The following is a 12,700-nucleotide window of genomic DNA, read 5'->3' as shown; positions in this document are numbered from 1 at the left end:
AGTCAAAGCCAAAAAGCTTGCAGCTTAGACACACAGCAAAACTGTGAAACGCAGTCTGGTCACTATGAGTGAACGGCCAACCACAAAGGGTTACACACAAATCATCACGTCATATACAACGGCAAAATAACTCTGTGCCCCTGTTATTTCTGTTCAGCAGAACAAGTAAAAATATATATATACAGTAGGAGACGCTCATTCCACTTCTTTGGTGGTCCGGAGAGGTAGAGGCCCTTTAAAATACTGAAACTCTGACCATTCAATAGCTTCCAGGCTTTGGAAAGACATGAATACAAATCAGACATGAACAGATAGCAATCACTTACCAGGAGGCAGAGAGGGCTGCAATTGACACAGAGGGAAGTGCAGACATCTGAAACCAGTAACACGTACAACTTTCACTTCCCACAGAGTCTGACGGGGGAGTTTGGGAACACGAAAACTAAATATTGAATAAAATAAAAAAAATACAAAGTTAAATATGTAAATAAAATAAATGGAAGCTAGGGTTACATTGTTAACCATTCGGTTTAGATTTTATTTTAAATATATGAACAAAACACTGACTGGTTAGTCCTCCAATTAAGACACACACAGAGAATACTCGTCGTTAAGGGCCCTACACAATAAAGATTATCTGTCCAATCTGGCTGATTGGAAAGAAAATCTGGCACTGTCTGGGAGCAAAAGACAATCAATCATTTGCTCCCAAAATCCAGAAAATGGACAAAAACGGTTGTTCGGATAAATTGGTTTAATGAAACAAACTAAAACAATTTGTCTGAAAGTTCATTTTTGTCTGTTCTCAGTGTTTGAAATGGTCAATTGTCATCTGCTCCCATACATTAGCAGATTTTTGTTCCAACCAGAAAGATTGGACAGATAATCTTTAAGTGTTGTGTTTACTCCCAACAGCTGACCGGGGACACTAAAATAGAACTGTGTAATAGTGTTATTTAAATCACTTCCAGCATGAAATTCCCACTGCCAGGAAGATTAAGAAATGGAAGCTGAGGGAGAATTGGTGGAGTCCAGGCCTGATGTGAAAAACCCAAGTAAGTAGGCAATTTCTGGTGTTAGACTTTATATACAGCTACTGTCTTGTGTTTCTGGACCAGCAAATAAGTGCTCATCCCTAAAAAGGTCTTCAAAAAAGTTCCACCATTGCTTTTCAAAGTAGAATACAGACAAATAGGGATCTATAGAGCCAGCGGATGTGGATCATAGGATCGACCATAACCAAGTCGACAGTCATTAGGTCGACAGTGACTAGGTTGACATGGAAAAAAGTTGACATGAGTTTTTTTTATATATATTTTTGGTGTAGTTTTTTTTTTTATAAAGTGATTGGGAACACCAATTAGTGCACCATGTCCCCTCGCATGGCTCGGGATCAGGCAAAGTGCCTAGCTCCGCTACCGCTGCGCTCGGCACAGGTTATTCCCAACCGTAGTCCAAGTGGACCGTAAAGTATGAAAAAGTTCAAAAATTGTAAAACTTTTTTGAAAAACTTGTGTCGACCTTTTCATGCATCGACCATTGTCATGTCGAACTAGTGACCATGTCGACTTAATGCACGTCAACCAATAGTGGTCAACTTAATGAGTGTCGACCTAAAGACCGAATACCAGAGTCAACATGTGGTCGACAGGGTCAAAAAGGTGGACCGTTAAAATGGTCGACATGGACAAAAGGGTCAATGCTTAAAAGGTTGACACGTTTTTGTTTTTTTATGAAGGTTATGATTAGGCACTTGGAGTTCTGTTAGGGTTTAGGCGGCAGACAACAGTTAGGTTAAAATAACACAAAAAGGTGTCGACCTATTGATTCTACATACTGTCGATCTTCTAAGCCACACCCTCTTGATTATTAGATATGCAATATACCTGCAAGGTTCTATAACAATTTTTCAATGACACTTGGGTGTCTTCTAAAGAAAGAAAAAAGAAGTTACGCAGCACTGCACTATACTATGCTGCCCAATCATCGGCAAGAAAATATAGGTCCCATTGGCAACCAAGAGACAATGACGTAGACAGATACCTGGCCACCAACATATTACCGGCTCATAGGACACAACACATGCAGTTCTTCAGCAGTCTCCTTGATAACTCAGCCTGGAATTGGCGAGTTACCTGCTGCTGAGAGGACAGTGGGGCAGATGTAGTAAGCCTGGAGAAGGCATAAGGAAGTGATAAGTGCTAGGTGATAAACGCACCAGCCAATCAGCTCCTAACTGTTCATTTACATATTGGATCTGATTGGCTGGTAGGTTTATCACCTTGCACTTATCACTGGTTTATCACTTCCTTATGCCATCTCCAGGTTAATACAACTGCCCCAGTATCACCACCAAGTGAAACAGGCCTGCCATCTATTGCACGCAGAAGACAGGACAGTGACCATGTACTGACACGTATGTTCAGCATTATTACCGGATGGTAAAAGGGTAAATCCCGCACACTTTCCTGCACTCCTGAGCACACGTATGAACGGCACAGAGGGCAGGCGTGTCTATGTACATCCACATGAGTCGCCAGGAATGAAACAAGAAAAAAACATTTCTCATTGCATTTTTTAATAAACCCAAGCGGAAGATTACAGTTCACATAGTAGTAACGTTTCCATGGCGCTTTCCTTTTAAAAGGAACCTTGCTTGTTTCCATGCCAAAACATACTTCTCCAAAATGTGCTGGCACATACTCTTATTGTGCAAGTCTTGTCCTTGCCAAACTAGTCGCGTCTGACTCAGCTGCCTACACAAAGCTGACTCAGGCCCAGAGAATCCCTATCCAATTATTTCATAAAGAGTCATAACAACAGAGTACAGTTCCAAACAGGACCGCCACATGTACACTAACAGCACAGGTTGTCCTGCGTAACCTACCTGGCTAGGTCAGAACGCTTAACAAAGGAATCCAGGTCCAGTAGCTTTTGGCAACCTGTCATACTCAGATTAGCCCGTCATTCAAACCATTGACTAGGTCCGAGTGTATACACTATTCAGGCCGCCTGAGTTTGGCTGACCTGCGGGATTCCGGACGAACGCTGACATTTTTTAAGAGGCAATTATATACAAGGAATGGTTTTGCCTAGTAAGTGATTGCCCCATTAAAAAACCAAAAACATCCAAGTTCTGCCAGAATGCGGCAGATCAACCAAAATCGGGCGGCATTACATCCCACCCATTATATATAAAAAGGGTCAATATCAAATCTTCCATGTTGGGTCTCCGTACGATGGCTAATTAAATAGCACTAAGTATATAGACATATTTGCTCCGTGTTCCTGTAAGAATTCCAAATTCTAATCAAATTATTTTTCCAAATAAAAAAAAAATTCTAGTAAAAAAAAGTCACTGACAAGTAGAGACGTACAAATTTCAGGGGTTGAGCCAAAAAGAAGATATTAATAAAGTTTTGTTTGTGGATAGGGGAGGGGGGGGGGGGGGGGGGTGAATTGTTGCGCACAATACGATCTTCCTGTCCGTAATCCTAAGGTCAGCAACTTTGGGCCTGAAATCGCTGATAGAACACAATAAGAACTTATACTCCGCTAATGGAAATACAATGTCAAACAGCTCAGGTTCTGGGAAGACTGGCATAGAACTGCAAAGGTTATTAGTAGGCCTCCAATATATGGCAACGTGCATTTGAGTTCAGTGCATCTTTAAGTCACAGCAGCGGACGACGAGGTTTAAGGGTGATTAGGAGCCGCAACCGCAGCCCTTTTGAATTTCTATGTAAACCTGACTGGCTTCATTGAGATCCGTTCCCAGTGGTAACACAGAAGAGATCAGTGTGCAAGAGCCAAAAACGTCCAGGATAAATACAGCTGCTACCTCTCCCACGGATCTGTTTGGAATACAGACAAACATCTCACATGTGGGTGTCTGCCGGGCCTACAGCGGGGCAACGCAAACAGCCAGATATTACCAGCATGCAAACGGTTAAGCAGCAGGAGTGAAGAGAGGATGCATTTCCATGTCTCTCTTACACTACACCTGTATAAATATACAGACCTCCTAAACTATAGTGTATAGCTGCCTGCAGACCAAATACGTCTCTCTTACACTACACCTGTATAAATATACAGACCTCCTAAACTATAGTGTATAGCTGCCTGCAGACCAAATACGTCTCTCTTACACTACACCTGTATAAATATACAGACCTCCTAAACTATAGTGTATAGCTGCCTGCAGACCAAAGGTGCAGCATTATAACAGTTCAAGTGTACATGTAACCATAATAATGCACCGCTGCAAGGGAGCGTACTGAACGTACATACATTCCGTGTGAACGCACCTGACCCGCCTCTCACAACATAACGTATGAGCTCTATATACGGCTGTAGCATGTTATGCCGGCGGCTGGGATCCCGGCGCAAGGATCCCAACCAGCGGCATGCCGGCAGCGGGGCGAGCGCAAATAAGCCCCTTGAGGGCTTGCTGCACTCGCCACACTGCGGGCACAGTGGCGTGCTATTTATTCTCCCTCCTGGGGGGTCGTGGACCCCCAAGAGGGAGAATAGTGGTCGGTATGCCGGGTGTCGCTATACTGAGCGGCGGGATCCCAACAGCCAGCATACTGAATACCACCCCTATATACAGGTGCAAGTTACCCAGTTGCATGGGGACGCAAACTGCACATGGGGCCTGATTCAGATGTGGTTGGAGGAGGCATCGCTGTTGCTTCCTTGGAATCAGCGGCGATGCACAGATATGTTAATACAGTAGGAGGCATCTGATATAAGTAGATACCTTCTGCATGCATGTGTGATCCAGTGCTGCGTCTTAGGATGCATCATCACCTGCGACACCCATCGCTCGGCTGTGTGACCCATGGGGTCATGTAAACCGGCTGCCACAGTTCCGACAAAAAGGCCATTTTGGGAAACGGAGGCCATCACTGCCCCCCAAAACGGCTGCCTCTAGTGACGTCAGCAGATGCAGTTCGTCCAGTGATACAGGCCCTGTCCTGCACACGCGCAGCACGGGATTGGCATTAGATTTGCACTAGGCTCTGAAACCGCCCACCATAAGCCAAAACGTGACTTCTTGTTGCTAACTTGGGTATAATAAACCGTATAGTTAATATTTGAATATAGTTTTACCCTCCAGCGTGTCTGAAAATGATCTTATTTTTGTAGTGTTCACTCTAAGCTTCTTTCGCAGGGCGCTGCGCCCTGCCCCTTTTCTGAGTGACAGAAAGCGCCCTGCCCGTTTGTGCCCGCCCTGCCGCCCTGTTAATCACCAAAGGACTGCCTTCTCCCCGCGCCAGCGCTGTCACTTCTCCCCGCGCCAGTGTGCTGTCATTTCTCCCCCCGCCGCACTGTTACTCCTCCCCCCGCCGCGCTGATAGCTCTCAGTTGAAGGTGGAGACTGGGTCAGCGTGCAGCGTGGAGGAGCAGCCAATCAGAGCCTGCGGTGTCTCCCGCCCGCCAGTCCTCCGGCATGGTTTGAAATTCCCCCTCACCACGGCGCTGCACGGCCATTCCCCCTCACCACGGCGACCTGGGCTCCGCCGTCAGCATCAAGAGACTGGACCCGCTGCAACGGTGAGTGCTGCTCTGCATCTGCCCGTCCTCCCCTCCCTCCCAGTGCTCTCTCCCTGGTGCAATGTGCCTCAGTGCTCTCTACCTGGTGCAGTGTTTCTCAGTGCTCTCTACCTAGTGCAATGTGCCTCAGTGCTCTCTACCTGGTGCAATGTGCCTCAGTGCTCTCTACCTGGTGCAGTGTTTCTCAGTGCTCTCTACCTAGTGCAATGTTTCTCAGTGCTCTCTACCTGGTGCAATGTGTCTCAGTGCTCTCTACCTGGTGCAATGTGTCTCAGTGCTCTCTACCTGGTGCAATGTGTCTCAGTGCTCTCTACCTGGTGCAATGTGTCTCAGTGCTCTCTACCTGGTGCAATGTGTCTCAGTGCTCTCTACCTGGTGCAATGTGTCTCAGTGCTCTCTACCTGGTGCAATGTTTCTCAGTGCTCTCTACCTGGTGCAATGTTTCTCAGTGCTCTCTACCTAGTGCAATGTGCCTCAGTGCTCTCTACCTGGTGCAATGTGCCTCAGTGCTCTCTACCTGGTGCAATGTGCCTCAGTGCTCTCTACCTGGTGCAGTGTTTCTCAGTGCTCTCTACCTAGTGCAATGTTTCTCAGTGCTCTCTACCTGGTGCAATGTGTCTCAGTGCTCTCTACCTAGTGCAATGTTTCTCAGTGCTCTCTACCTGGTGCAATGTTTCTCAGTGCTCTCTACCTGGTGCAATGTTTCTCAGTGCTCTCTACCTGGTGCAATGTTTCTCAGTGCTCTCTACCTAGTGCAATGTTTCTCAGTGCTCTCTACCTGGTGCAATGTTTCTCAGTGCTCTCTACCTGGTGCAATGTTTCTCAGTGCTCTCTACCTAGTGCAATGTTTCTCAGTGCTCTCTACCTAGTGCAATGTTTCTCAGTGCTCTCTACCTAGTGCAATGTTTCTCAGTGCTCTCTACCTAGTGCAATGTTTCTCAGTGCTCTCTACCTAGTGCAATGTTTCTCAGTGCTCTCTACCTAGTGCAATGTTTCTCAGTGCTCTCTACCTAGTGCAATGTTTCTCAGTGCTCTCTACCTAGTGCAATGTTTCTCAGTGCTCTCTACCTAGTGCAATGTTTCTCAGTGCTCTCTACCTAGTGCAATGTTTCTCAGTGCTCTCTACCTAGTGCAATGTTTCTCAGTGCTCTCTACCTGGTGCAATGTTTCTCAGTGCTCTCTACCTGGTGCAATGTTTCTCAGTGCTCTCTACCTGGTGCAATGTTTCTCAGTGCTCTCTACCTAGTGCAATATTTCTCAGTGCTCTCTACCTGGTGCAATGTGTCTCAGTGCTCTCTACCTGGTGCAATGTTTCTCAGTGCTCTCTACCTGGTGCAATGTGTCTCAGTGCTCTCTACCTGGTGCAGTGTTTCTCAGTGCTCTCTACCTGGTGCAATGTTTCTCAGTGCTCTCTACCTGGTGCAATGTTTCTCAGTGCTCTCTACCTGGTGCAATGTTTCTCAGTGCTCTCTACCTGGTGCAATGTGTCTCAGTGCTCTCTACCTAGTGCAATGTTTCTCAGTGCTCTCTACCTGGTGCAATGTTTCTCAGTGCTCTCTACCTGGTGCAATGTGTCTCAGTGCTCTCTACCTGGTGCAATGTGTCTCAGTGCTCTCTACCTGGTGCAATGTGTCTCAGTGCTCTCTACCTGGTGCAATGTGTCTCAGTGCTCTCTACCTAGTGCAATGTTTCTCAGTGCTCTCTACCTGGTGCAATGTTTCTCAGTGCTCTCTACCTAGTGCAATGTTTCTCAGTGCTCTCTACCTAGTGCAATGTTTCTCAGTGCTCTCTACCTGGTGCAGTGTTTCTCAGTGCTCTCTACATGGTGCAGTGTTTCTCAGTGCTCTCTACCTAGTGCAGTGTTTCTCAGTGCTCTCTACCTGGTGCAATGTTTCTCAGTGCTCTCTACCTGGTGCAATGTTTCTCAGTGCTCTCTACCTGGTGCAATGTTTCTCAGTGCTCTCTACCTGGTGCAATGTTTCTCAGTGCTCTCTACCTGGTGCAATGTGTCTCAGTGCTCTCTACCTGGTGCAATGTGTCTCAGTGCTCTCTACCTGGTGCAATGTGTCTCAGTGCTCTCTACCTGGTGCAATGTGTCTCAGTGCTCTCTACCTAGTGCAATGTTTCTCAGTGCTCTCTACCTGGTGCAATGTTTCTCAGTGCTCTCTACCTAGTGCAATGTTTCTCAGTGCTCTCTACCTAGTGCAATGTTTCTCAGTGCTCTCTACCTGGTGCAGTGTTTCTCAGTGCTCTCTACATGGTGCAGTGTTTCTCAGTGCTCTCTACCTAGTGCAGTGTTTCTCAGTGCTCTCTACCTGGTGCAATGTTTCTCAGTGCTCTCTACCTGGTGCAATGTTTCTCAGTGCTCTCTACCTGGTGCAATGTTTCTCAGTGCTCTCTACCTGGTGCAATGTTTCTCAGTGCTCTCTACCTAGTGCAATGTTTCTCAGTGCTCTCTACCTGGTGCAGTGTTTCTCAGTGCTCTCTACCTAGTGCAATGTTTCTCAGTGCTCTCTACCTAGTGCAATGTGTCTCAGTGCTCTCTACCTAGTGCAATGTTTCTCAGTGCTCTCTACCTGGTGCAATGTTTCTCAGTGCTCTCTACCTAGTGCAATGTTTCTCAGTGCTCTCTACCTGGTGCAATGTTTCTCAGTGCTCTCTACCTAGTGCAATGTTTCTCAGTGCTCTCTACCTAGTGCAATGTTTCTCAGTGCTCTCTACCTGGTGCAATGTGTCTCAGTGCTCTCTACCTAGTGCAATGTTTCTCAGTGCTCTCTACCTAGTGCAATGTTTCTCAGTGCTCTCTACCTAGTGCAATGTTTCTCAGTGCTCTCTACCTGGTGCAATGTGTCTCAGTGCTCTCTACCTGGTGCAATGTTTCTCAGTGCTCTCTACCTGGTGCAATGTGTCTCAGTGCTCTCTACCTGGTGCAATGTTTCTCAGTGCTCTCTACCTGGTGCAATGTTTCTCAGTGCTCTCTACCTGGTGCAATGTTTCTCAGTGCTCTCTACCTGTCAGTGCTCTCTACCTAGTGCAATGTTTCTCAGTGCTCTCTACCTGGTGCAATGTTTCTCAGTGCTCTCTACCTGGTGCAATGTGCCTCAGTGCTCTCTACCTGGTGCAATGTTTCTCAGTGCTCTCTACCTGGTGCAATGTGTCTCAGTGCTCTCTACCTAGTGCAATGTTTCTCAGTGCTCTCTACCTGGTGCAATGTTTCTCAGTGCTCTCTACCTGGTGCAATGTTTCTCAGTGCTCTCTACCTGGTGCAATGTTTCTCAGTGCTCTCTACCTGGTGCAGTGTTTCTCAGTGCTCTCTACCTAGTGCAATGTTTCTCAGTGCTCTCTACCTGGTGCAATGTTTCTCAGTGCTCTCTACCTAGTGCAATGTTTCTCAGTGCTCTCTACCTGGTGCAGTGTTTCTCAGTGCTCTCTACCTGGTGCAGTGTTTCTCAGTGCTCTCTACCTGGTGCAATGTGTCTCAGTGCTCTCTACCTGGTGCAGTGTTTCTCAGTGCTCTCTACCTAGTGCAATGTGTCTCAGTGCTCTCTACCTGGTGCAATGTTTCTCAGTGCTCTCTACCTGGTGCAATGTTTCTCAGTGCTCTCTACCTGGTGCAATGTTTCTCAGTGCTCTCTACCTGGTGCAATGTTTCTCAGTGCTCTCTACCTGGTGCAATGTTTCTCAGTGCTCTCTACCTGGTGCAATGTTTCTCAGTGCTCTCTACCTGGTGCAGTGTTTCTCAGTGCTCTCTACCTGGTGCAGTGTTTCTCAGTGCTCTCTACCTGGTGCAGTGTTTCTCAGTGCTCTCTACCTGGTGCAATGTGTCTCAGTGCTCTCTACCTGGTGCAGTGTTTCTCAGTGCTCTCTACCTGGTGCAATGTGTCTCAGTGCTCTCTACCTGGTGCAGTGTTTCTCAGTGCTCTCTACCTGGTGCAATGTGTCTCAGTGCTCTCTACCTGGTGCAGTGTTTCTCAGTGCTCTCTACCTGGTGCAATGTTTCTCAGTGCTCTCTACCTGGTGCAATGTTTCTCAGTGCTCTCTACCTGGTGCAATGTTTCTCAGTGCTCTCTACCTGGTGCAATGTTTCTCAGTGCTCTCTACCTAGTGCAATGTTTCTCAGTGCTCTCTACCTGGTGCAATGTTTCTCAGTGCTCTCTACCTAGTGCAATGTGCCTCAGTGCTCTCTACCTGGTGCAGTGTTTCTCAGTGCTCTCTACCTAGTGCAATGTTTTTCAGTGCTCTCTACCTGGTGCAATGTGTCTGTGCTCTCTACCTAGTGCAATGTTTCTCAGTGCTCTCTACCTGGTGCAATGTTTCTCAGTGCTCTCTACCTGGTGCAATGTTTCTCAGTGCTCTCTACCTGGTGCAATGTTTCTCAGTGCTCTCTACCTGGTGCAATGTTTCTCAGTGCTCTCTACCTGGTGCAATGTTTCTCAGTGCTCTCTACCTAGTGCAATGTTTCTCAGTGCTCTCTACCTAGTGCAATGTTTCTCAGTGCTCTCTACCTAGTGCAATGTTTCTCAGTGCTCTCTACCTAGTGCAATGTTTCTCAGTGCTCTCTACCTAGTGCAATGTTTCTCAGTGCTCTCTACCTAGTGCAATGTTTCTCAGTGCTCTCTACCTAGTGCAATGTTTCTCAGTGCTCTCTACCTAGTGCAATGTTTCTCAGTGCTCTCTACCTAGTGCAATGTTTCTCAGTGCTCTCTACCTAGTGCAATGTTTCTCAGTGCTCTCTACCTAGTGCAATGTTTCTCAGTGCTCTCTACCTGGTGCAATGTTTCTCAGTGCTCTCTACCTGGTGCAATGTTTCTCAGTGCTCTCTACCTAGTGCAATGTTTCTCAGTGCTCTCTACCTAGTGCAATGTGTCTCAGTGCTCTCTACCTAGTGCAATGTTTCTCAGTGCTCTCTACCTGGTGCAATGTGTCTCAGTGCTCTCTACCTGGTGCAGTGTTTCTCAGTGCTCTCTACCTAGTGCAATGTTTCTCAGTGCTCTCTACCTGGTGCAATGTTTCTCAGTGCTCTCTACCTGGTGCAATGTTTCTCAGTGCTCTCTACCTGGTGCAATGTGTCTCAGTGCTCTCTACCTAGTGCAATGTTTCTCAGTGCTCTCTACCTGGTGCAATGTTTCTCAGTGCTCTCTACCTAGTGCAATGTTTCTCAGTGCTCTCTACCTGGTGCAATGTTTCTCAGTGCTCTCTACCTGGTGCAATGTGTCTCAGTGCTCTCTACCTGGTGCAATGTGTCTCAGTGCTCTCTACCTAGTGCAATGTTTCTCAGTGCTCTCTACCTGGTGCAATGTTTCTCAGTGCTCTCTACCTAGTGCAATGTTTCTCAGTGCTCTCTACCTAGTGCAATGTTTCTCAGTGCTCTCTACCTGGTGCAATGTTTCTCAGTGCTCTCTACATGGTGCAGTGTTTCTCAGTGCTCTCTACCTAGTGCAGTGTTTCTCAGTGCTCTCTACCTGGTGCAATGTTTCTCAGTGCTCTCTACCTAGTGCAATGTTTCTCAGTGCTCTCTACCTGGTGCAATGTTTCTCAGTGCTCTCTACCTAGTGCAATGTTTCTCAGTGCTCTCTACCTAGTGCAATGTTTCTCAGTGCTCTCTACCTGGTGCAGTGTTTCTCAGTGCTCTCTACCTAGTGCAATGTTTCTCAGTGCTCTCTACCTGGTGCAATGTGTCTCAGTGCTCTCTACCTAGTGCAATGTTTCTCAGTGCTCTCTACCTGGTGCAATGTTTCTCAGTGCTCTCTACCTAGTGCAATGTTTCTCAGTGCTCTCTACCTGGTGCAATGTTTCTCAGTGCTCTCTACCTAGTGCAATGTTTCTCAGTGCTCTCTACCTAGTGCAATGTTTCTCAGTGCTCTCTACCTGGTGCAATGTGTCTCAGTGCTCTCTACCTAGTGCAATGTTTCTCAGTGCTCTCTACCTGGTGCAATGTTTCTCAGTGCTCTCTACCTGGTGCAATGTTTCTCAGTGCTCTCTACCTGGTGCAATGTTTCTCAGTGCTCTCTACCTGGTGCAATGTTTCTCAGTGCTCTCTACCTGGTGCAGTGTTTCTCAGTGCTCTCTACCTAGTGCAATGTTTCTCAGTGCTCTCTACCTGGTGCAATGTTTCTCAGTGCTCTCTACCTGGTGCAATGTGCCTCAGTGCTCTCTACCTGGTGCAATGTGTCTCAGTGCTCTCTACCTGGTGCAATGTGTCTCAGTGCTCTCTACCTAGTGCAATGTTTCTCAGTGCTCTCTACCTGGTGCAATGTTTCTCAGTGCTCTCTACCTAGTGCAATGTTTCTCAGTGCTCTCTACCTGGTGCAATGTTTCTCAGTGCTCTCTACCTGGTGCAGTGTTTCTCAGTGCTCTCTACCTAGTGCAATGTTTCTCAGTGCTCTCTACCTGGTGCAATGTTTCTCAGTGCTCTCTACCTAGTGCAATGTTTCTCAGTGCTCTCTACCTGGTGCAATGTTTCTCAGTGCTCTCTACCTGGTGCAGTGTTTCTCAGTGCTCTCTACCTGGTGCAATGTGTCTCAGTGCTCTCTACCTGGTGCAGTGTTTCTCAGTGCTCTCTACCTAGTGCAATGTGTCTCAGTGCTCTCTACCTGGTGCAATGTTTCTCAGTGCTCTCTACCTGGTGCAATGTGTCTCAGTGCTCTCTACCTGGTGCAATGTTTCTCAGTGCTCTCTACCTGGTGCAATGTTTCTCAGTGCTCTCTACCTGGTGCAATGTTTCTCAGTGCTCTCTACCTGGTGCAGTGTTTCTCAGTGCTCTCTACCTGGTGCAGTGTTTCTCAGTGCTCTCTACCTGGTGCAATGTGTCTCAGTGCTCTCTACCTGGTGCAATGTTTCTCAGTGCTCTCTACCTGGTGCAATGTGTCTCAGTGCTCTCTACCTGGTGCAGTGTTTCTCAGTGCTCTCTACCTGGTGCAGTGTTTCTCAGTGCTCTCTACCTGGTGCAGTGTTTCTCAGTGCTCTCTACCTGGTGCAGTGTTTCTCAGTGCTCTCTACCTGGTGCAGTGTTTCTCAGTGCTCTCTACCTGGTGCAATGTGTCTCAGTGCTCTCTACCTGGTGCAGTGTTTCTCAGTGCTCTCTACCTGGTGCAGTGTTTCTCAGTGCTCTCTACCTGGTGCAATGTGTATAACGTGCTCT

General features: G+C 47.2%; 2 protein-coding genes across 10 annotated transcripts in view; one reads left to right on the top strand and one right to left on the bottom strand.

The window, feature by feature from the left end:
- ITSN1 (intersectin 1) overlaps positions 1–12,700 on the bottom strand; it is a 351,280-nt gene that overhangs the window by 306,392 nt on the left and 32,188 nt on the right. For 8 of the 9 annotated variants that reach the window (XM_063956498.1, XM_063956491.1, XM_063956499.1 and 5 more), the window contains exon 2: positions 327–442. The exons of the other annotated variant lie outside the window; for it this stretch is intronic. The gene's annotated coding sequence lies outside the window, so the exon portion shown is untranslated. The remainder of the gene's footprint in view (positions 1–326; positions 443–12,700) is intronic. 9 annotated transcript variants of the gene reach the window in all.
- The window catches only part of CRYZL1 (crystallin zeta like 1), a 127,462-nt gene continuing 115,797 nt past the window's right edge, over positions 1,036–12,700 (top strand). Inside the window, exon 1 of the mRNA XM_063956508.1 lies at positions 1,036–1,055. The gene's annotated coding sequence lies outside the window, so the exon portion shown is untranslated. The remainder of the gene's footprint in view (positions 1,056–12,700) is intronic.

The sequence above is a fragment of the Pseudophryne corroboree genome, chromosome 2, assembly GCF_028390025.1.
Source record: "Pseudophryne corroboree isolate aPseCor3 chromosome 2, aPseCor3.hap2, whole genome shotgun sequence".
Taxonomy (NCBI): domain Eukaryota; kingdom Metazoa; phylum Chordata; class Amphibia; order Anura; family Myobatrachidae; genus Pseudophryne; species Pseudophryne corroboree.
This window is presented reverse-complemented; position numbering and strand designations above follow the sequence as displayed.